This window comes from Piliocolobus tephrosceles, chromosome 14 (assembly GCF_002776525.5).
Source record: "Piliocolobus tephrosceles isolate RC106 chromosome 14, ASM277652v3, whole genome shotgun sequence".
Lineage (NCBI taxonomy): Eukaryota > Metazoa > Chordata > Mammalia > Primates > Cercopithecidae > Piliocolobus > Piliocolobus tephrosceles.
The window spans coordinates 107,556,840-107,579,252 of NC_045447.1; the positions used below are offsets into that span (position 1 = coordinate 107,556,840).

Below are 22,413 nucleotides of genomic sequence, written 5' to 3' on the forward strand. Positions count from 1 at the left end.
GAGGCTAAGAGGACTTCCTTCTCCTAGTTCATGTTTACTACATTTCCAGGAAGGGACACTGGCCTTACTGAGGTACTGTCCCCTTATAGGACTTACCAGTGTGTGTTACCCACTCACCTCCGTGGTTAAGGTACTGTGATTAACAGCTGAGACCAAAACCCCACTAACTAAAGTGGGGCAAGAGCTGTATTTCAAAAGAAGAGGCCGTGCTTCCAGGCCAGAGGACACAAATTTAGATGACTTCAGAGCCCAGGCTCGTAGTAAGAATGAAGCAGGCTCAATGGGGACTGTGACAAATAGCAGAGCCCATGCTGCACATAAAGAAAATATTCTCATGTTGGAATGTAGGCTGAGTGTAGCCAGAGATGCCAATTTTTTTTTAGAAAAGCAAGAAATCTAGATTTTTTTCTTTCCTGTTAAATGTCTTGATTCTTTTGCATGCTGTCAGCTAGTTAAAAATAGCTTTAAAACATTGCGTGGGTGTAAGAAAGAACTTTTGTGAACCAGATGTGACCCCCAGGCCATCACCAGTTTGCAAAGCCCTGGTTGTAGGTAGAACATATCATGAATGTCCACTCCACCCGGGGAATGCTCCCCGGGGAGATTCACTATGCTGGGCCGCCAGCTGTGGGTTTTCTCTCTTTCTGCTGTAATTCTTCAAGAGGCAGCTTTTCTGAGCACAGAGAAAATGGAGGCTCCTAGGTGAGGTTTTGGAAGGCACTATCCAGACATCACCCTCGTGGTCAAAAAATCCATGATGCTCTGTGCTAAGACAGACCTGGGCTGACTGTTGCAGAAGACCCAGGCAGCATTCACCAGAGAAACAGCCAAGAGGAGCTATATCCAGATATAAAGAGATTTATTATGAGGAATTGGCTTGTGTGACTTATGGAAGTTGAGAAATCCCACAATCTGCCATCCACAAGCTGGTGACCCAGGAAAGCTAGCTGGTGGTACAGTTCAAAGACCTGAGGGCTTGAGAGCTGCTGGTGTAGATTCCAGTCTAAGTCTGAAGGCCTGAGAGCCAGGAGCACTGAGAGCAGGAGAAGATCAATATTCCAGCTCAAACAGGCAGAGCAAATTCAACCCTCCTCCACCTTTTTGTTCCATGTGGGCTTTCAATGGATTGAATGCCGCCCACCCACACTGGGGAGGGCCCCTTGCCTTCCTCAGTCCACCAGTTCAAATGCTGCTGTCTTCCAGACACCCTCAAAGACACACCTGGAAATAAGGCTTGGCCACATATCTGGGCACCCTGAGGCTCAGTCAAGAGGACACATAAAACTGTCACACTCAGGAATAAGAGCAGGAAGTCTAACCTGTGAATAGTTGGGAGACCAAGAGGCAAACTCATCTTTGCAACACCATGTGATGAGTGTAGGGCCGGAAGGGAGCAGCTACATGAAGGCAGAGCACTACGTCTCTCCTAGGGGAAAGGGCTTAGACAGGGTGAAGGTCACAATTTCCAGGAGGATGTGTTTGCTTTACCTTAGTTGTTTTGGTTACAAGGAAAACAGACTTGTTTGTCCATTTTAAGGTAGAGGGAGGGTTCTGTCCTAAGGCTGCATGGAGACAGATAGACAGGTAGAGTTGTAATCATGAGATGGCAAGGCCTTTGGGACACAGGCCTTAGGGACAAGGGGTCTCTGGCTATGGTTTGGGGTTTGGCTACTCTAGGAACCTCAGCTGCAGGACTTTGCTGATCTACTCACTACTCAGCATCTCTGCCCAGTTATCTTCCTGGGCCCAGCCAGTGCTTCTCTCTCAACTTATTCATACTTTCTGTGAGTGCTGACTCTCATGAACGAGACTACCCTTGTGGCCACTCCTTTTATTTGTATCCTTCAAGCTCCGCCTCCACTTTTTTTTTTTGAGGTGGAGTCTCCCTCTGTCGCCCAGGCTAGAGTGCAGTGATGCGATCTCAGCTCACCGGGTTCACTGGAACTCTCTGCCTCGTGTGCTCAAGTGATTCTTGTGCCTCAGCCTCTGTAGCTGGGACTACAGGCATGTGCTACCATGGCTGGCTAATTTTTATTTTTAGTGAAGACGAGGTTTTACCACGTTGCACCATGTTGCCCAGGCTTGTCTCAAACTCCTGAGCTCAGGCAGTCTGCCTGCCTCGGCCTCCCAAAGTGCTAGGATTACAAGCATGAGCCACCACGCCTGGCCATCTCTTCACTAATTGTACACTTCAAGAGAGATTTACTGGGTACCTACTGTGTTTGCCAGGCCCTGTTCTAGAATGTAAGATACAGTAGTGAAAACATGCCAGACAAGTTCCTGGCCCTAATGGGGGTAGAACGTCAATAAAACAAGCAAGATGGAGCCAGAGAGTGCCAAAATGTTATAATGTTACAAAAACGGAGTGGTGAAATCTGATTTAAGGTGGAGATTTACACTGGGTGGCCAGCAAAGTCCTCTCTAAATAGGGGAGGTTCAAGTGCCATCTGGGTGACAAGGAGCAACCAGACGAAGATGGGACAAGCATGCCAGGTGACCTGAGCAGTGGCAGGAGTGGCGAATGGAGAGGTAGGCCCGGGCTGGACACGGGAGCATGCTTGGACTGGAACCCAAGGAACACCATGGGCTGCTCTGCACTGCAAGCAGGTTGTTCTGCTTGATCCCAAACTGCAAAATGCATGCTCTTCCTGTCCGTTGCCAAATAATGATCATTAATGACAACCAGGCTCTGTTTATCACTCAGCAGTCCCAAATCACTTTCCTAGGTATGATCTAGCTGAAATATGAAGTCTCTATCCAAAGGTGTTCCTAGGAAACAGAGTTGCTGGACATTCACTCATGTTTGTTCTATTCCAAAGGCTGCATGTTCTCTCCACACAATGCCCACACGCATGTCTGCCACACTGGGCCAGCTTCCAGCAGAAGTATACCCAAATTTCAGGGGCTTATATGAGATAGAAGTCATGTCTTCCCCACTTAAAGTCTAAGCTTGTGTAGAAAGTGCCCTGTGATGCTACCAGGGCACTCAGGTTAGCTCTTCACTGCTGCGTGCAACTGGTGGGTAGAGCAGCTCTCCACCACACCCCAATTACACCCAGGTAGCTAGAAATCAGAAAGCGGGAGAGAGAGGAAATCCAGAACCCCATCCTGCTCACAGCTCACCAGTCAGAACTTAGTCACACAGGTACGCTCAGGGGGTAATTTAATTCTACTATCACCAAAAAACTGGGTTTCTGTTTACTATAGAAAAAGGAGACATTGGATATTGGGGAACAACTATCAGTTACTGGCATGGCTTTTATTTTTATATTTTTTCCTAATTATGAAAGCAATACATACTGCCAGAAATCCAGATATATATATATATAAAGGCCAGGAGTAATTCCAGAGTTAACTGCTGTTTAAGGCAAACAAATTTTTTGTAACCTTAGTTCTCACTTAATACTATATCCTGGCCGGGCACAGTGGCTCACGCCTGTAATCCCAGCACTTTGGGAGGCTGAGGTGGTTGGATCATGAGGTCAGGAGTTCAAGACCAGCATGGCCAAGACGGTGAAACCTTGTCTCTACTAAAAATACAAAAATTAACTGGGCATGGTGGCAGGAGCCTGTAATCCCAGCTACTCAGGAGGCTGAGGCAGGGAATTGCTTGAACCCAGGAGGCAAAGGTTGTAGTAAGCGAAGAGTGTGCCACTACACTCCAGCCTGGGCGACAGAGCGAGACTCTGTCTCAAAAAAAAAAGAAGGCCGGGCACAGTGGCTCATGCCTGTAATCCCAGCACTCTGGGAGGCCGAGACGGGTGGATTACGAGGTCAGGAGATCGAGACCATCCTGGCTAACACGGTGAAACCCCTTCTCTACTAAATATACAAAAAAAAAAAAAAAATTAGCCGGGCGTGGTGGCGGGCGCCTGTAGTCTCAGCTGCTCGGGAGGCTAAGGCGGGAGAATAGCCTGAACTCAGGAGGCGGAGCTTGCAGTGAGCGGAGATCACGCCACTGCACTCCAGTCTGGGAGATAGAGCCAGACTCTGTCTCAAAAAAAAAAAAAGAAAAGAAAAAAAATAGCATATCCTGATAATCTTCCCATATCAATAAATATAGATCTACATTACTATCAGAACTTTTTTTTTTTCCCTTGAGACAGAGTCTCGTTCTGTCACCCAGGCTGGAGTGCAGTGGCACGATCTCAGCTCACTGCAACCTCTGCCTCACAGGTTCAAGTAATTCTCCTGCCTCAGCCTTATTGGTCTGTATCTCTTGGATGCCTGTCAGGTGCGAGGCCCTGTGGTGGTGTCTGGATGCACACGAGAGAGCAAGACAAAGTTCCCGCGCAATGAATGTTGTTTCCCCTGTTGTTTACAAATGCTTTGGTTTGACTTGTAGATATTTGTCAACCATCAGTATCTTGGTTCTGTCGAAGAACTAAGAACATTTTAAGCTGAAATTCTTTTTTTTATTTTATTACTATTATTATTTTTTTTGAGACAGAGTCTCGCTCTGTCGCCCAGGCTGGAGTGCAGTGGCCGGATCTCAGCTCACTGCAAGCTCCGCCTCCCGGGTTCCCGCCATTCTCCTGCCTCAGCCTCCGGAGTAGCTGGGACTACAGGTGCCCGCCACCTCGCCCGGCTAGTTTTTCGTATTTTTTTTAGTAGAGACGGGGTTTCACCGTGTTAGCCAGGATGGTCTCGATCTCCTGACCACGTGATCCGCCAGTCTCGGCCTCCCAAAGTGCTGGGATTACAGGCTTGAGCCACCGCACCCGGCCTGAAATTCCTTTTAATTGAGAGGGAGTCTCACTCTGTCACCCAGGCTGGCCTGCCATGGCATGATCTCGGCTCACTGCAGCTTCTGCCTCCTGGGTTCAAGTGATCCTCTCACCTCAGCCTCCTGAGTAGTTGAATTACAGGCACATGCCACCACGCCCGGCTAATTTTTGTATTTTTAGTAGAGATGGGATTTCACCGTGTTGGCTATGCTGGTCTCAAACTCCTGACCTCAAGTGATCCCCCCGGCCCTTGGCCTCCCAAAATGCTGGGATTACAGGCGTGAGCCACTATGCCTGGCCACGATCATACCTTCTCATGGCAGGTTTGGACCATAATTTATGCACTCCCTATGGTGTACTGGTACATGGTTGTGATTTGAGGCTACTATAAACAAGGTGATGCCTGTGGAGGATCTTTGTATGTATGTCCTGTTATTTTCTAGGCATAAATTCCTAGCAGTGGCTAAATGCTGGATTAAAGAACACTTTTAAAGATTCCGATTCTTGCTGCCAAATTGGCCCGTAGACTTGCAGAAATGTATACTAATGCCTCCAGTGTTTCCTTCTACAATGCCACTGATCAACTAAGAGATGAGAACGCTTTCATTGTTTTTGAAAAATTTGTCTTTATTTGATTACTAGTGAGGATGAGCATCTTTTCACATGTATTGGCCATTTTCTTTTGTTGTCAGTTCACACCCTTTTAAACAGACCATATTTTAATAGGAGTGTTCACTTTATCCTACTGATTTGAAAAAAAAAATCCACTTTATTAAGGATAACATATTAGCAAATGCTTATGTAGTACTTATGTGTGCCAAGCACTGTTCTTAGCTCTTAAGATGTTTATATTCACTTTTCAACAGCCTGTAAGTATTGTTACCCCCTTTTATAGACGAAGAAACTGAGGCACAGAAAAGATATACAATTTGCCCACTGTATAGTTGTACAGCTAGGAAGAGGCAGAACTAGGATTCATACTCAGCAGTCTGGTTCCAGATCCTCGCTTTTAACCACTGGACATTCTAATTAATGTTTTGTCTCTTAGAGATGTTTTTAGACTTCTACAATGTTGCCAATTTTTATTTGTCTTTTAACTTCAAAGTATTTTAAAATTCAGTTTTCATGTATATTGGCAAATCCATTAAGATTTTCCAAATGGATTCCACTTTAGGGTCATTTAGTTGGCCTTCAAGGGTAAAAAAGGAAGCATAGATAGGAAGGTAAAGGGTAATGTATGTCATATGCACCTTTGCAAACTCACCAAGAAGTTTCCGATGAACATATGAAGAAAATGTCAGAAGGGCTCATAGTGCTATACGGCTTCTTGTTATAAATTTCTTCTAAAACACACTGGCCCACCAGCCTCTACTACCAACCTCTAATCGAAGCTCACAGCACCTCTTAACTCTGATACCCAACAACATCCTGATTTATTTGCTAATACTTTCTTTCCACTTCAGCCTACTTCATCATTATTAGATTTCATTTAATACCGCCCTACTGATGTGCTAGGTACTTGGCATAGACAGGAACGAAACAGTTTCTGCCCTTGAAGAGTTCCACATCCCCTGCAGCATAACCACTCTGTTTCCCTGAACTGTACTGTATCCGGCTCTGGGGCCTGCTCTCTCCTCTCTCAATACATCTTCCAACCTCAAGAAGTCCTCCATAAATCCTACCCATGGCTCAAGCTCAAGTTTTTCCCCCTCTAGTTTCTTGTTCACTTTAGCTCACAAAATAAAGTCCCCATGAAAAACAACAAAACGAAACAAACTCCTTTGGCACTTACTGCATGCACTAACATGAGTGCTAAAAGGGGAGCTGATATCACCACCTGAGATCATAAATGTAAACGTACAGCATGTCAAGTACTACTTCCCATAGTTCTATTACAGATAAGGACCCAAATTTTTAAAGTGTTGCTCAAAGTCACAAAGAATTACTAAAAGCAGAGCAAGAGCCCAGGTCTTGGGGTTCCCAGTCATAAAATCCTAGAACTGGCAGAGACCTCAAACGGTACCTTAACTAGTGATTTCAGAGTCCTAGCATGTGAAAGTTGTAATGGGGATGGAGGAACTCTGCTTTGGATTAACTTTATTTATTTATTTTTTATTTTTTATTTTTTTATTTTTTTGAGACGGAGTCTGGCTCTGTCGCCCAGGCTGGAGTGCAGTGGCCGGATCTCAGCTCACTGCAAGCTCCGCCTCCCGGGTTCCCGCCATTCTCCGGCCTCAGCCTCCTGAGTAGCTGGGACCACAAGCGCCCGCCACCTCGCCCGGCTAATTTTTTGTATTTTTAGTAGAGACGGGGTTTCGCCGTGTTAGCCAGGGTGGTCTCGATCTCCTGACCTCTTGATCCGCCAGTCTCGGCCTCCCAAAGTGCTGGGATTACAGGCTTGAGCCACCGCGCCCGGCCTGGATTAACTTTAAAACAAGAAAATCAAGGACTGCTTTGAAAAACGTTCGAAGACAAAAATCTTCAAAACATGGGATGGAAAAGGTAACAAAAGAAAGCTCAGGGAGGCTGAGGTGGGAGGATCTCTAGAGCCCGGGTGTCAGGGCTACAGTGAGCCGTGACCCGCGCCACTGCACCAGCCCTGGAGACAGAACGAGAGACCCTGTCTCGAAAAAACAAATAACAAAAAAACTCTCAGACCCCAAAACTTAAAGGAATAAAAGTAAAAGGTTGGGCGGACACAACTCCTCCATTTGACAGATGCGCAAACTGAGGCACAGAGAGCTGGCCTGGCCAAGGCCTCCTGGAGGGCACAGGGTCAGCTGACAGAGAAGGGCCCTAGGCTGCACCCTGGACAGCGTTTGGACCTTCCGGATCGCGCACGTGTAAACTGCCCCAAGAGCCTGAGGAGGCAAAGCAGCCGCCCCGCCCCGCGGGAAGCGCGTTCAGCGGCCACGTGACACAGCCAGCCCATCACGCGCAAAGGGCGGGGCCCGGAGGACACCACTCCCGCCACTCGCCCAGCCCTCCAATAGGAAAGAAGGAGATGGTATTGGTAGGCGGGCCAGACCCGCCTTCCCCGCGGTGGACGCCCCGCGCGAGGCGGGCCCAGCCGCCGCCCTCCAGTCGGGGGGACGGACGAGCTCAGCTAGGCCAAGGCGAAAAGAGCGACGCGCACTTCAATCAGACGGCTTCACCAATGGGCTTGAGCGCTTTCCGCGGCGCCCGCCCCTGCATCGGCCTCCCGGCGCCCGCGCTGCTTTCCCTCAGGCCGCCGCGGCGGCGCACGCTCGCGCCTTCATCCGGGTTCTGGCGCGCCGCTCTGCCGGCGGCGGCGGGCGCGAGGGCCGGGACATTCCCGCGGCGGCGACAGCCCTCTCCGCGAGCGCGAGGTGGGTATGGCGGACGCGGCGGTGAGCGCGGGTCCGTCGCCATTTTTTCTCCCTGAGACTCGCGGCAGCGGGTGGGCAGAATGGGAGAGCCGTGGGCCAGCCCGCGCCCGTCCGGCTAGCGCGGGCTGGGACTCGTGGGGCGGCCTGCCGCCTGCAGCGGGTGAGTGGTCCCAGGAGGCCGGCGGGTCGCGAGCGGAGGTTGCGGGCGCTCGGGGCACGGGGGAGGGGTGCCGCGTGGCCGCCGCGGGGCCGGCCCCAACCCCCTCCGCTTCCCGCCCAGCTCCTTACCGACAGGGCGGGGGAGGGGGGTCATTCTTCACATTCCTTACCCCGCCCTTCCCCCCGCTTCAATCAAACTTGGGGCGGGCGGAAGGCCCGCCCTCCGGCCGGCGCCTGTTGGCCGACGCCGCCTCATGCTGTGGCGTGACTGGATGTAGACGCCGCCAGGTGCCTCTGACGTCACTTCCGCTATCATGTTTGTGGGCCGGGGAGACCTTGGCCTTGGGGGTTGGGATGAAGGAGGGAAGGTAGGAAGTGCGAGGGGCGGGGGGACGGGGCGGGAAGGGGAGGGCGGGAGAGTCGTGGCTGTGGCTGGCTGCATGCCCCTGCTCCCCGCGGCCAAGTGCAGCCTCCCTTCCTGAAGCAGCTGCTGCGGCTGGAGGTCCGCTGCGGCAGCCGTCCTTGGCGAGGGGGAGGGGAACGCGGGAGCGGGAGGAAATCGTATCCCGGGGGACGGGGCTTGGAGATTGGTGACTCGGTGTCACCGGAAACAGCGCTGGCCTTTTGACTCGACACTACAAACTCTTGGAACCGAGTGCCTGGAGAAGGCTTGCTCATGAACTTCCCCGGCGGGCTCCAGTGTGAGGAATGTGGTAACCTGTGTGTCCTTGGCCAGTAATGCCCTTCGGGCTTTCCACTTTTTACAGTAGATTCTCTGTCAGAGGTGATGGTATGTATTTTTCAACTTTCCGGTTTTTAAAAAGTTGACTAATGAGAGGGTGGGCAGACAGAAAAAAGGCCGGGAAGACAGGGAATGTTAAAATCTTGAGGTAAATCAGGAAACTGGTTGAGTTTTGCTTTTTAACCTCATTGATACATAGTGCCTTCTTGGCATCCAGTTCCTAAAGTTAAAACATCATGTGGCATTCCTTTGCATTTATTCCTGTTGGCATGAAGTGTAAGAACATTGAATGTCAAATTCCAAATTTATGTGTAGTTTAGGAAATAATTGTTTATATCCAGAATTCTTTTGGTGTTTGGCAGGGCCTGGTTTTATTTACTGCATATTCAGGAAGTACGTGTAGTTAGGGAAGTGAAAACTTGGAAGTTACTTTGGGTTTTGTGAGAATGTTTGATTTATTGTAATTTGTTAAAAGTTTATTTTGAAACCTCAGCTTTGAGAATAGACAAATTTCATGACGTCTTGTGAATTCAGTGGTATTAAATAGCATTTTAAAATGTATCACTTACGTACAATGACAGTGTGAGGGAAAAAGTTAACTTTTTTGGATAGTTACATTGCAGTGACAGAGAGTATTTTTATGTGTAGATAGGCTGTGGGTTCCCCTCACTTAAATTGAAGCTCTGTTGAACTTGAGACACTTAAGAATCTTGCAAGTGTGAAAAGTGGAGTGAAACAAAACAACCATTTCTAAAACGAAAATGTGTAACGGCGTTCAGTTTTACAGAGTGAAGAAATAAGTATTAAAAAGTTAGTCTCAAATGTTTATACCTTAAGGTCATTTTATTCCTTTAACTAGGCATTTCTTGGTTTAGAGAGCACTACACTAGACATTGTGTACTTTTTGTTTTAATAGCTAAGATAGTATAATAATTACTCATATGGGAATTACTGAGTGTTAAGAGCGCCAAACTAGTGTTTCAAACCGTAGGTCCTGAGTCATTGTGTCATGAAGTCACTTTACTGGGTGGTGATCTGAGTTTTTTTAAAAGTGGAAAATATTCAATTGAATACAAAATAGCGTGTTGATGCAGCTCGACACGTGTATTCCTGCAAAATAATCCTGTGAAGCTGAGCGTCAGAAGTTGAAAAACATTCTGTAGGGTGTTTTTCTCGTTTATAGCGTTGTATAAAGTATTATAGTTTAATATTTTTTAAGGAGTATTAAATGGGCTGTTTATATTTGGTGGAACATGAGCCACTCACTTTAGTTTTCACAAGTTGGGAAATAAATTTGCCATCCATGACCAGTATCGTTTTAATCGTAGTATTTTTAATAGCCTGCGAAGCTTTTCTTTAGACTGTAAGAGATCTTTTCCATCCCAGGATATTAATTGCCCATTATCTGTCCATGTCTAGATGAGACTAGAAGAATCCGAATCCCCAGTAGTGAGTTGTCAGCATTGCCTAATGTGACCTCAGGACTGATCCGTATATGCCTTTTGCCTGTGTGGGTGTTCTGAGCATTGTATAATCACTTAAGAATGGACTTCATTAAATAAACAGACAAAATATGAGAGCCATTACTCTATTTTTTGGTACTAAGTCTTTGAAATCCAGACTGTGTTTTACACTTGTGGCACATACATGTGACTAACAGCTACCAAATGAACAGTGCAGTTCTAGTGCACTGTTTTTAAAAACATTAGATTTTTTAAAATTAGATTTCTCTTGCTGAATAGTTGTAGTTTCAGATAAACAGTCAAAAATGTGGTCTCTTCACAGCTTCATCTCAATTGTGAAGAAATTACATTAGGTGATTTTTTTTTTCTTTTTTTAATGATAGAAATAAAATCTCACTAGGTTGCCCAGGCTGGTCTCCACCTCCTGAGCTCAAGTGATCCTCCTTCCTCAGCCTCCCAAAGTGCTAAGATTACAGGGGTAAGGTGTGAGCCACTGCGTTCCTGGCTGAATCAAGTGATTTCTTAGGCCCTTTCTAGATACAAGATTTAAGTATTTTGAGGCAGCCGACAGCTATACTTTTAAGTTCCTTTTGCTTCTCTACGAATAAGACATTTTGGGTGATTTGTTCTACAATACCATAATGTATACAACTTGAGAGCATTTTGCTTTTCTGTTAAGCACAGTTGGCCTTTCTGTCCAAGAGTTTTGCATCCTTGAATTCAACCAACCTTGGATGGAAAATATTTGGGGGAAAAAGGTATATACAACAAAAATAATACAAACAAAAACAATATAGTATAATGACTATTTACATAATTTTACATTGTATTAGGTATTTTAAGTTATATAGGAGGATGTGTGCAGGTTACATGCAAATACGACACATTTTATAAGGGACTCGTTTCCTCCAGGAGAAGGAGGTATCCTGGAAGCAATCCCCTGAGGATGCGTTTCTACTTTGTGTGAATTTTTCATTAACGGGAAGTTACAGTACTTTTTTGGTCACCTGAGAAACCCACCCCATATTTTTATTGGCCACTTACCTAATTCTCGAATGCTTAGAAGAGAACTTTTTTCTTAATGAATTCACTCTTGTGCAGTATAGACTGTGAATTGCCTACTAAGGATACAGTTAGTTATAGTAAACTGTGGAATCTAGATTAAATAATTGGACCCTACTTTTTTCCTTGGCTGGGGGGATGTGTACACTAAGTAGTGGTTTTTTCAACCCAGGAACGTAACAGTGTAATGGAGGATAGAGAGGCAGAAGATTTTTAAAGGGTTGAGAAATAATGGTTTATGTATAATGGTCAGCAGAACAAGCCAGCTAAGTTGGATATTCTTTAAGACTATCTTAAATGTCTGCTATGTGTCTAAAAGTGAAAGGAAATAAGGAATAGTCCTTTTGGGAAACCTGACCTAGTACTTAGCCATTTCAAACTTAGTGTGATGTTTGATAGAATAAGAAATAAAAATCTTAAATTAGAATTAGGTTAAATTTCTTTAGAGAAACGTATTTATAAATGTAAAGAATTCATTATGTCATGTGTTGCACATGCTCTATCGATGGAAGCAAAATACTATCGGAGAGTTTGCTTATTAATGTAATACGCAGCCTGCATCATTGTCAGATAATTGTTGATAACTAAACTATTTGATGTTGAAAGAAATCTATTGAAGTAGCCAGTGTTGTAATTTTAATTTGTATTTGATTACAGAGTATGAAACAAGATGAGATTGGAGAAGATAGTTTATTTTACTTGTGAACTTTTTGAGCTACTTTGTTATAGGAGTATTTAAATTAATGTAAAAGTGTAAAGTGTAGGGAAATGTCTTAGCTCAGAAAATTTAAATTCTTACTAGATATTAAGTGCTTAAAAGGTAGAGTGTGCTTGCATTTGGACTAAAGTTTAGTGTATTTTAAGAAATTAGAAGCTATTTTTTAAAATATTTTAAAGTTAGGAATGTGTTCCTCAGTGTTTTCACCATAAGAAAATAAGTCTGTGGGGATAGTACATAACGTTAATTAACTTGATTTAGCCATAATATAAACCTATTTTATGTGCACCATAAAAATGCCATTTTTATGTTAATTTAAAACAAACTCATTACAAAAATGAAATTAAGAATGTGAATGTTAATAACTTAGTTATGAATACTTACTTGATGTAAATGTAGATATAGACAAATCTATAATAGATTTGCCTGCTTGTAGTATGCTTTATTAAGTTGATAGTATTTTTAACCGTCACAAGTATATCTGGAAAGGTAAAATTACTGTTAGGGTAGTTTGTCAAATTAATTTATTAAGTAGAGTTGCCATTTATTGAGTTAACTTCTCAGTCATTAAATTTCTTGGCATGTATCGCAGTCCTGACAGCAACCCCATGAGGTGTGGATGTTATAGTTCCCCCAAGTGGTGATGAGAGAACACAGCCACTGAGTAGCTGCTTGGCTGCTTGACCCGGAAACCATTGCCCTTAACCATTTTCCTGTACTGGTATGCTCAGCTGAAAAAAAATAAGTTGAAGATACATTTCATCTAAGTTGAATTTTGACTTTTAGTTGCCATAAATTTATTAATTATTATTATTACTATTATTATTTGAAATAGAGTTTTGCTCGTTGCCCAGGCTGGAGTGTAATGGCGCAGTCTTGGTCCACTGCAACCTCTGCCTCCTGGGTTCAAGCGATTCTCCTACTTCAGCCTGCCTAGTAGCTGGGAATACAGGCGCCCGCCACCATGCCTGGCTAATTTTTGTATTTTTAGTAGAGATGGGTTTTCACCATGTTGGCCAGGCTGGTCTGAAACTCCTAACCTCAGGTGATCCACCCACCTGGGCCTCCCAAAGTGCTGGGATTACAGGCGTGAGCCACTGCACCTGGCCAGTTGCCATAATTTTTTTTTTTTTTTTGAGACGGCATCTTGCTCTGTTGCCCAGGCTGGAGTGCAGTGGTGTGATCTCGGCTGCCTGCAACCTCCACCTCCCGGGTTCAAGCAATTCTTCTGCCTCAGCCTCCCGAGTAGCTGGGACTACAGACGCATGCCACCACACCCAGCTAATTTTTGTATTTTTAGTAGAGGGGATTTCACCGTATTGGCCAGACTGGTTTCGAACTCCTGACCTCATGATTTGCCCGCCTTGGCCTCCCAAAGTGCTGGGGTTACAGCCATGAGCCACTACTCACGGCCAGTTGCCATAACTTTTAGTGGGAGGGTAGTTCCACCTGTAGATTGAGGTAGTATGTGAATAAGGATAGAAAGTGGATATACAAGTATTTTTGTTACTTTTTAAGAAATAATTATCAGAAGGCTCAAATTTTGATAAATTTAGCTAATAGTATCCTGCCTAAGAAGTAAACAAAGGCCCAGAAATTAGATGATATGTCCAAGGACATAGTAAATAGAGAGCCAGTATTAACTGTAGACAGAAAAATTTCAAGTACTAAATGTATGCTGGCTATCAACCCACTCTTTCCAAGGAGGCAAGCATTATATAGTTGTGATTAGTTAGTTAAGGTTTTTTTTTGTTTGTTTGTTTTTTTGAGACGGAGTCTTGCTTTGTCGCCCAGGCTGGAGTGCAGTGGCCGGATCTCAGCTCACTGCAAGCTCCGCCTCCTGGGTTTGCGCCATTCTCCTGCCTCAGCCTCCCGAGTAGCTGGGACTACAGGCGCTCATCACCTCGCCCGGCTAGATTTTTGTATTTTTTAGTAGAGACGGGGTTTCACCGTGTTAGCCAGGATGGTCTTGATCTTCTGACCTCGTGATCCGCCCGTCTCGGCCTCCCAAAGTGCTGGGATTAGTTAAGGTTTTTAATTAACTTCCAAATGAATATTTCCATGGGTTCTTGTAATCCATAAATTCATGGATTATGTTCAGTATTTGTGAGAGCTCGCCCTAACTGAACATTGCTTTTCCTCACCTTTTTGGTTTTAGTTTCCACCATTTGCTCTAATCAGTGTTTTCTGAACTGCAGGCTGGGAACCATTAGATTATAAAATCAGTTTTATGTATGTAATAAAATAACACATTAGAGTAAGAGTATTGATTTGTGAGCAGTATTATTTATTGGATTATTTATATACGTATACTTTTCAAAAAATTGAGGGGCATGTAATAGCACTTGGTATGTAAATTACCAGAGTGCCTTCTAGCAATATGGTATTTATATAGCTGGATTGAGAAAGAACAATACAAAGTAAGCATGTGACACCGAGGTTGGAAAAAAAATAAATTTGAGAAAATTGGTAAGCGGTTGAGCATTGTAGTACAGGTACCGGATACTTTTTCTTTCGGCGATTCTTGTTTTTTGTGTTTTGTTTTTTTTGTTTTTGCTTTTGTTTTGGCTGTTACTGTTTTAAAAGTAAGGACTAGGCTGGGTGCAGTGGCTCACGCCTGTAATCCCAGCACATCGGGAGGCCAAGGTGGGCAGGCAGATCACCTGAGGTCAGGAGTTCGAGACCAGCCTGACCAACGTGGTGAAACCCTGTCTTTACTAAAAATACAAAAATTAACTGGGCGTGATGGTGCACGCCTATAATCCGAGCTACTCAGGAGGCTGAGGCAGGAAAACCGCTTGAACCCAGGAGGCGGAGGTTTCAGGAGCCGAGATCACACAATTGCACTCCAGCCTGGGCGACAGAGTGAGACCTCATCTCAAAAAAATAAAAAAGTGAAAAATAAAAGTAAGGACAGTGCTGATTCATGGGAAATATTTTGGCTTATAAAGAGCCTGACTTTAGGGACAAGTGTGTCTGCAAGTTCGTACTTTGCATAACCTGGCCTTGTAGAATTGAAATGAATTGAAATGGTCTAAAATGTAGTATAGTTTGGTGATGCAGTGGTGTCTCCTCTAATTTGGGGCAAGTTGTTAAGTTTCTTAGCGCCAGTTTTCATCTAGAGATGAAGAAGTAGTGGGGCCTTACATATTTTGGATATATGGTATTAATCTCTTTTTCTTACACATTGATACTGCAGCTAGGAAAGCTGAGGGACTTTGGCCAAATTTCTTTTGCAAGGTTTCAGTGACAGTGAATTAGTAGTAGGGCCAGGATTTGAACCCTGGTTTTTATTGACTCTAAATGAGTAATGCTGTGAACATTCGAGTACACAGTTTTTCAATTCTCTTTCTCTCTTTTTTTTTTTTTTTTTTGCGGGCAGGGCCAGGGTCTCACTGTCTTGCCCTAACTGGAGTTCAGTGGTGTGATCATAGCCCACTGCAACTTTAACTCCCAGGCGTGATCTATCCTCCTGCTTCAGCCTCCTGAGTAACTCAGCTGGGACCATAAGCCTGCACCACCACACCCAGCCATGTTCAGTTCTCTAGGATATATACCTAGAAATGGAATTGCTGGGTCGTATGGTGAACTGTTTTTTACTCATCACCAACCAGTTGCGGCATCAACAATCAGTTCTTCAACTCGATACCTACAGAGTGTCCTACAATTCAGTTTAATTCTGAAACTACCTAGAGTTAGTACAAACCTCACAGGTTAAGGGCTCTAACACGCAAGACTGCACCCACTGCAGATGCCAGTTTCAAGTCCTAGGTTTCCACATGAATTTTTAACCAACCAGCTATAAATTAGGGGGTTTCACAGCTTCTTCCACTGGGTCTACAATTTGCTGGGATGGCTCACAGAACACAGGAAGACACTTATTATCACTGGTTTGTTATAGCCAGATGAAGAGGTCCTTAAGCTGAAGTCCGGGAGGGTTCCTAGCACAGGAGCTTCTGTATCTGTGGAGTTAGGGTTACACCACCCTCCTGGCAAGAAGATGTGTTTTTCAACTCGGAGCTCTCCAAACCCTGACACTTAAGGGGTTTTTGTGGAGGTTTCATACCTAGGCATGATTGATTACATTATTGGCCTTTCATGATTGGCCTACTCTCCATCCTCTCTGCCTTACCTGGAGGTTGAGGGGGTGAGTCTGAAAGTTCCACCCCTCTAATCACGCCTTGGTCTTTCTTGTGACCATCCCCCTCTTGGGGGGATGATAGGAGCCACCAATCGACTCAGTAGCATTAAACAGACATTCATCACTTGGGAAATTCTGAGGGTTTTAGGAGCTGTATGCCAGTCAGGATCTTCAGATGGAGACAAACACCAAATACGTATTTCTGATTCCTCTGACAACAATTGTTTAACTTGTCTAAACTGTTCTCCAAAGCAGCTGCACCATTTCACATTCCCACCAGCAATCTAAGGGTTCCAGTTTTCTCGGCAGCCTTGTCAACACTTTCATTAATTTTATTAGCCATCCTAATGAGTAATGTAGTATCTTTTCATGTGCCTGTTGGCCATTTGTGCTTATGAGTTATATCTTTGGTGAAATATCTATTAAAATAATTTTGCTTACCATTAAATTAGATTGTTTTAAGCTACTTTTTTATGTGGTATGTTTTGCACACCAATATACAAAGAAGAATGCAAATCCATTCTTTTGCATGTGGATATACAGCTGTCTCTACATTATTTGTTGAAAAAATGATTCCCGGCCAGGTGCGGTGGCTCACGTCTGTAATCCCAGGACTTTGGGAGGCCGAGGTGGGCTGGTCACAAAGTCAGGAAATCGAGACCATCCTGGCTAACACGGTGAAACCCCGTCTCTACTAAAAATTAAAAAAAAAATTGGCCAGGCGTGGTGGTGGGCACCTGTAGTTCCAGCTACTCAGGAGGCTGAGGCAGGAGAATGGCGTGAACCCGGGAGGCGGAGCTTGCAGTGAGCCGAGATTGCGCCACTGCACTCCAGCCTGGGCAACAGAGCAAGACTCTGTCTCAGAAAAAACCAACAAAAAAAAATGATTCCCAGGTGAATTGTCTTGGCATGGTTGAAAATCAGTTGACCCATGTATGGGTTTATTTCTAGAGTTTAAATTCTATTATATTGAGCTGTATGTTTTTTATTACATTTTGTAATTTTAAAAATTAATGCTTTTGATTACTAAATCACTACAAAATAAATGTAGTCCCTATCTTAAAAAATGATCTTTGTAGTAGCTACCTCCTAAATATGAAGTCTGTAAATTAAAGAGTAATAATACGGTTTAGATTACTTGGGGTTATTAAAGATTTCGGACTCTACGTTCAATGCACGTATTACCTTTCTGTCGAAAGAATCCTGACCCTGAATCAGATCCAGGTGATTGTCTTTGACTTAGTCCTAATAAGACCACTTAGTGTTTGTTGGCATGGGATAAATGAGTAGGTTCCTTTAAAAATTAGTTTCTCTCTGTGTGTATTTTTTATATCATCTGATTGTACGTTGGTGCATTTGGATTATGCATGATGTACAGCACTTTTGGGTTTTGAAGTCATTGGATTTTTAATTAGGCTGCTGTGTTTTTCTGTAATGATTTTTTGTTGTTTCTTGAAGGATGAGTTATTTCATAAATTTTCATTTGTAGGAACTATAAGAACAACAGTGTAGTAAAAGGTGGTGGTGAGAAGGTGATCTCTGAATCTTGTAAATACGTGGTTTTAGGAGTGGATTCAGATAACCAAGCATTTAAAATACTGTTAATGAAATACAGGAAATGAAAAGAAAGCACAGCATAGATTATGCATGTAGCCAAAATGTTGAGTTAAACTTCATTTTCAACATAAGTGAATGAAAATGGTCTAATACTTTTTTTTTCTTGTCACTCACACAGGAAACCAAGATTACCGAGGAGGAAAAAAAAAAAGCCTTGCTGTGGTGCTCAGCTGTGATTCCTTTTCATCATTCACCCTGGATGTTATCTTCACTGTGGGATGAGGTAGTAGGTTGTATAGTTTTAGGGTCACACCCACCACTGGGAGATAACTATACAATCTACTGTCTTTCCTAACGTGATAGAAAAGTCTGCATCCAGGCGGTCTCATAGAAAGTCAGTTAACTAATTGTACAATATTTAAGATTAACTTGTCTTAAAAAGATGTAGTGCAGCATTTGTTTATGGCCTGTAAGTTTATTACTTTAGAGGTAAAGTCTGTAGCAAGTACACTGGATGGGGGTGGGGATACCTTTTGCTGCTTGTCTTATTTCTCTGTGTCAGAATAAATGTATTTTTTTTATTTTGATTGATGCTGATAATTTTATGTTGACATTTTCTTTTGAAAGAGATTGTACTTTCCATTCCAGAAGAAAAGATTGCTCTATCAGAGTGAGGTAGTAGATTGTATAGTTGTGGGGTAGTGATTTTACCCTGTTCAGGAGATAACTATACAATCTATTGCCTTCCCTGAGGAGTAGACTTGCTGCATTATTTTGTTTTTATTTAGATGATATTAAAACTCAGAAGAATTAATTTTGACTTTCTGTATTTACGGTTTATCAGTTAATTTTCTCTGTTCAAGTATAGTACAGTAAGCACAGAGATTAACATTTAAATTTTTCACATATGGTATATTTCAGAAATTTGAAGTTAAGCAAACATCTTAATGAGTAGAGAAAGTAAGTAGCCTTCAGGAAATCTTAATTAGAGGACCAGGCCCTTATGGAATTGTGAATAGGTTTATTGCCTTACATCCTGGTACACGCGTCCAAGGTGAGGTCCTGGGTGGTAAAGGTAAATACATATTGGAAGGGCGCTGTGTGAGCCAAATGAGTCAGATTAATCATGATTCATTTCCAGTTTGGGTTTTGGGTGGTCTTGGAGAATGTTGTAAGCACTGCTTCATTGATATGTTGATTGAGCCAGACTTTACTCAGCAGCCTGGAAAAGGAGAGATGGGCTCTGGGTTCTACCTTTGCTCACTGGTAAGTGCTAAGATCTCAGCTTTGTCCTCAAACCCTGAAGTAGTCCTTCATTCACACAGTGGAGTCACTTGAAAATGTCAGATGGGGAAGTCCATAGGTTGTTGCTTTAAAAAAAATAGAAAAATTGCTGGAAAAGTTTTCTTTAATTTTAACACCCATGAAGGCCCATGTTTTAGCTTTCCTCCGATGGGTAAACCATAGTCTTAACTTGGGTCTTGTCATCAACAAGCAAGGCTAAAAGCTCTCTAAGTGCATGTTGTTTAAACTATTTTGTGTTGGAAAAGAGGCAGTGTGGAGGTGAGGGAGAAGTTCCTCCCTCTCCAGTCATTTCCAATAAATGGAAATTTAAGGAGAAGTTTTTGTTTATCTTTAATATCTAAGATAGTCACTGTGCAGTGCCATTGGTACTCTTCATGAGAGTAGCAACATCAGACTTCCTTGGATGGGCCCAACCCAGGTGACTTACTCTGGACCAAATTTATGCTTTTTGTTTTATCCACTGTGGACAGCTGCATAGATAATTGGTCTTTGTTCTAAACTGCACATAAAAACATGGGAGAAAATGACATTTATTGCCTTTTGATGTGCCAAAGAAGAGTGGGAGTGTTCTAAGAATTCTCTTTGGCTTAACTTTTGTGAATTGAAAATATGTATAACTCTTTTGCTGAAAGTGTAGCAAGTACAGTCATGAAATTTTGTGGTTTTTCTGACACATGTTCTTCCAGCAAAATGTTGCCACCTTCAGTTGGAAACGTATCTTTAATAATTAAACTAAGCCCTGGAGAAAAATTAATTTATATATTTTATTTATTACGTAAGGACATTATTAGCTAAGCAGAGTAAGTAAATTGAAACAAAACTTTAAAAGTGCCTTTATGGATAGAGTGACTAAAAACTTTCTAATGATGATGAAATTCATCAGAATTTGTTTCTGTTTACTTTAATTCAGGGGTCAAAAACTGAAATACCATCAGAGGCCCAGGAGGGGCTAGCTTTAACTGGGAAATACAGTAAATTAATTTGCTGTGGTTGATAGCAAACAGGGTTTACATTGTCACCTACTTTTCCAGTTACCAGGAGAGACTGGAGATTTTATGAAATTTGATATTTAAATGTTGGTAATTGGATCGGCCACCATGGCTCACACCCGTAATCCCAGCACTGTGGGAGGCTGAGGTCAGGGCGGAGCACCTGACGTCAGGAGTTCAAGACCATCCTGACCAGCTGGTGAAACACAGTCTCTAATAAAAATACAAAAATTAGTCTGGGTGTGGTGGCTCATGCCTGTAATCCCAGCACTTTGGGAAGCCGAGGCGGGTGGATCATCTGAGGTCAGGAGTTTGAGACAGCTTGTCTAACATGGTGAAAAACTGTTTCTACTAAAAATACAAAAAATTAGCTGGGTATAGTGGTAGGCACCTGTAATCCCAGCTACTTGGGGGGCTGAAGCAGGAGAATCACTTGAACCCGGGAGTTGGAGGTTGCAGTGAGCCGAGATCACACCACTGTACTCCAGTCTGAGTGACAGAGCGAGACCCTGTCCCAAAAAAAAAAAAAAAAAGGTAATTAAATGTTTAAAAGTCCAGGACTCCAGTAATATGTGGTGGGCTGAGTGTTAGACTACTGGCTTACATCCTGTGATGTAATTACATTACTTTCTTGTTCCTTTGTGACTTGAGGTTGCATTTTAAGCAAATATATTTGCGATTTTTTACCAAGGTCATATATGGCCAGATAACTTTTCAAAAGCATGAGTGAAAGAATTCTGATTAGTTTGAATTTGAACCAAAACTCAAAAGAACATGACCTAATTTAACAGGTTAATTTGAAGTGCATCTGCCAAGTAGAAGACCAGCAAGAAAAAAAAAAATGGGTTCCTAGGAAGAGGTAGTAGGTTGCATAGTTTTAGGGCAGGGATTTTGCCCACAAGGAGGTAACTATACGACCTGCTGCCTTTCTTAGGGCCTTATTATTCAACGGTAACCTGTTTCCTTGCTACTTTGCTTTGGTGTAAGCAGAGTTCTTTCTGCAGGTTTTCTCAAATGAAAACATTACAAGAATACCAAAGAGCAGTGTTTGCATTAGTGATTTATAAACTGCAGCATGGTGCTGACATTGATAACTGAAAGTCAACTAATGAGAATTTGAGATTCTGAAGTATACTTAGTTGCTGGTGTCTCTCTCCCTTTTGGGGTCACTGGAAAGTTTAGAAAGCATGGTTTTGTTTTTGCTCAAGTTTCTGTTGTCTTGATGTCTACATTATGTCTGAAGGAAAGAATTTAACAGAACTTGAAATACTGCTGTTTTTCTACACTGTAAATACTTGCCACGTTTCTAGGTTTGTCTTCTGGATTTAAAATTTGGGGCTGTTGGGATGGAATTGCATGGTGTGGGAATGGGTAATTGAGCTACTGCTCATTATGGTATGTAACAGTGATTTGTCTGTTTAATATGTACAAGAACTGGAAGGTCAATAAAATGAAAATGATTTCCTTGACAGGGTAATGGTGTTAACATGCTTTGTTACACATCTTTTCAATAAAAACATTACATCAAAACTTGCGGTTTTTAAGTCATCCTTATCCCCATCCTTGCAGTATTAGATGCATTTTTCATTTGTAATTACTATGATTTGTTCTTAGTTTTATTTCTCATTAGCAATAATTTGATGATTGGACGATCATTTACAGATGTATTCATAAAGCTAATGCGAGCTATTTCCAGCTCTTCCATTTTTGTAAACACTTGTGTGACTTTGTACAGACAATTAACTGCTCAGGATCACCCTCCTTTTTGTTTTTGTTTTTGAGATGGTCTCACTCTGTCACCCATGCTGCAGTGTAGTGAAACGATCACAGCTTGCTGCAAGCCTTGACCTCCCAGACTCGAGCTTCCTAGTAACTGGGACTACAGGTGCACACAACCATGCCTGGCTAATTTTATTCTTGTAGAGAGAGTTTCACCATGTTGCCCAGACTGGTCTTGAACTCTTGATTATCCTCTGACCTTTACCTCCCAAAGTGCTGGCCAGAACAGCCTCCTTTCTTTACTTGAGTAATTACTGTTGGAGTCTGCTCAGGCAGACGCTACCTTGTAAAAACTCTTGTCTCTCGTTTCACTAGTTCGAGCATTTATTCTAGGAATGAGACTGGAATTTGTGCATTAGCATGCCATCTTTTTCCAACTATTTTGAATAGTAGTGTATTTAATTTTTTTTTTTTTTTAAAC

The 22,413-nt window shown here is 43.1% G+C and overlaps 1 long non-coding RNA gene across 1 annotated transcript; it reads left to right on the top strand.

Moving 5' to 3' along the window:
• Positions 1-8,836: 8,836 nt before the first annotated feature.
• Positions 8,837-20,104, top strand: LOC111523306. Its single transcript, XR_002725496.2, has 2 exons — positions 8,837-9,026; positions 18,098-20,104. It is a non-coding gene; the product is annotated as an uncharacterized LOC111523306 (long non-coding RNA).
• Positions 20,105-22,413: the final 2,309 nt, after the last annotated feature.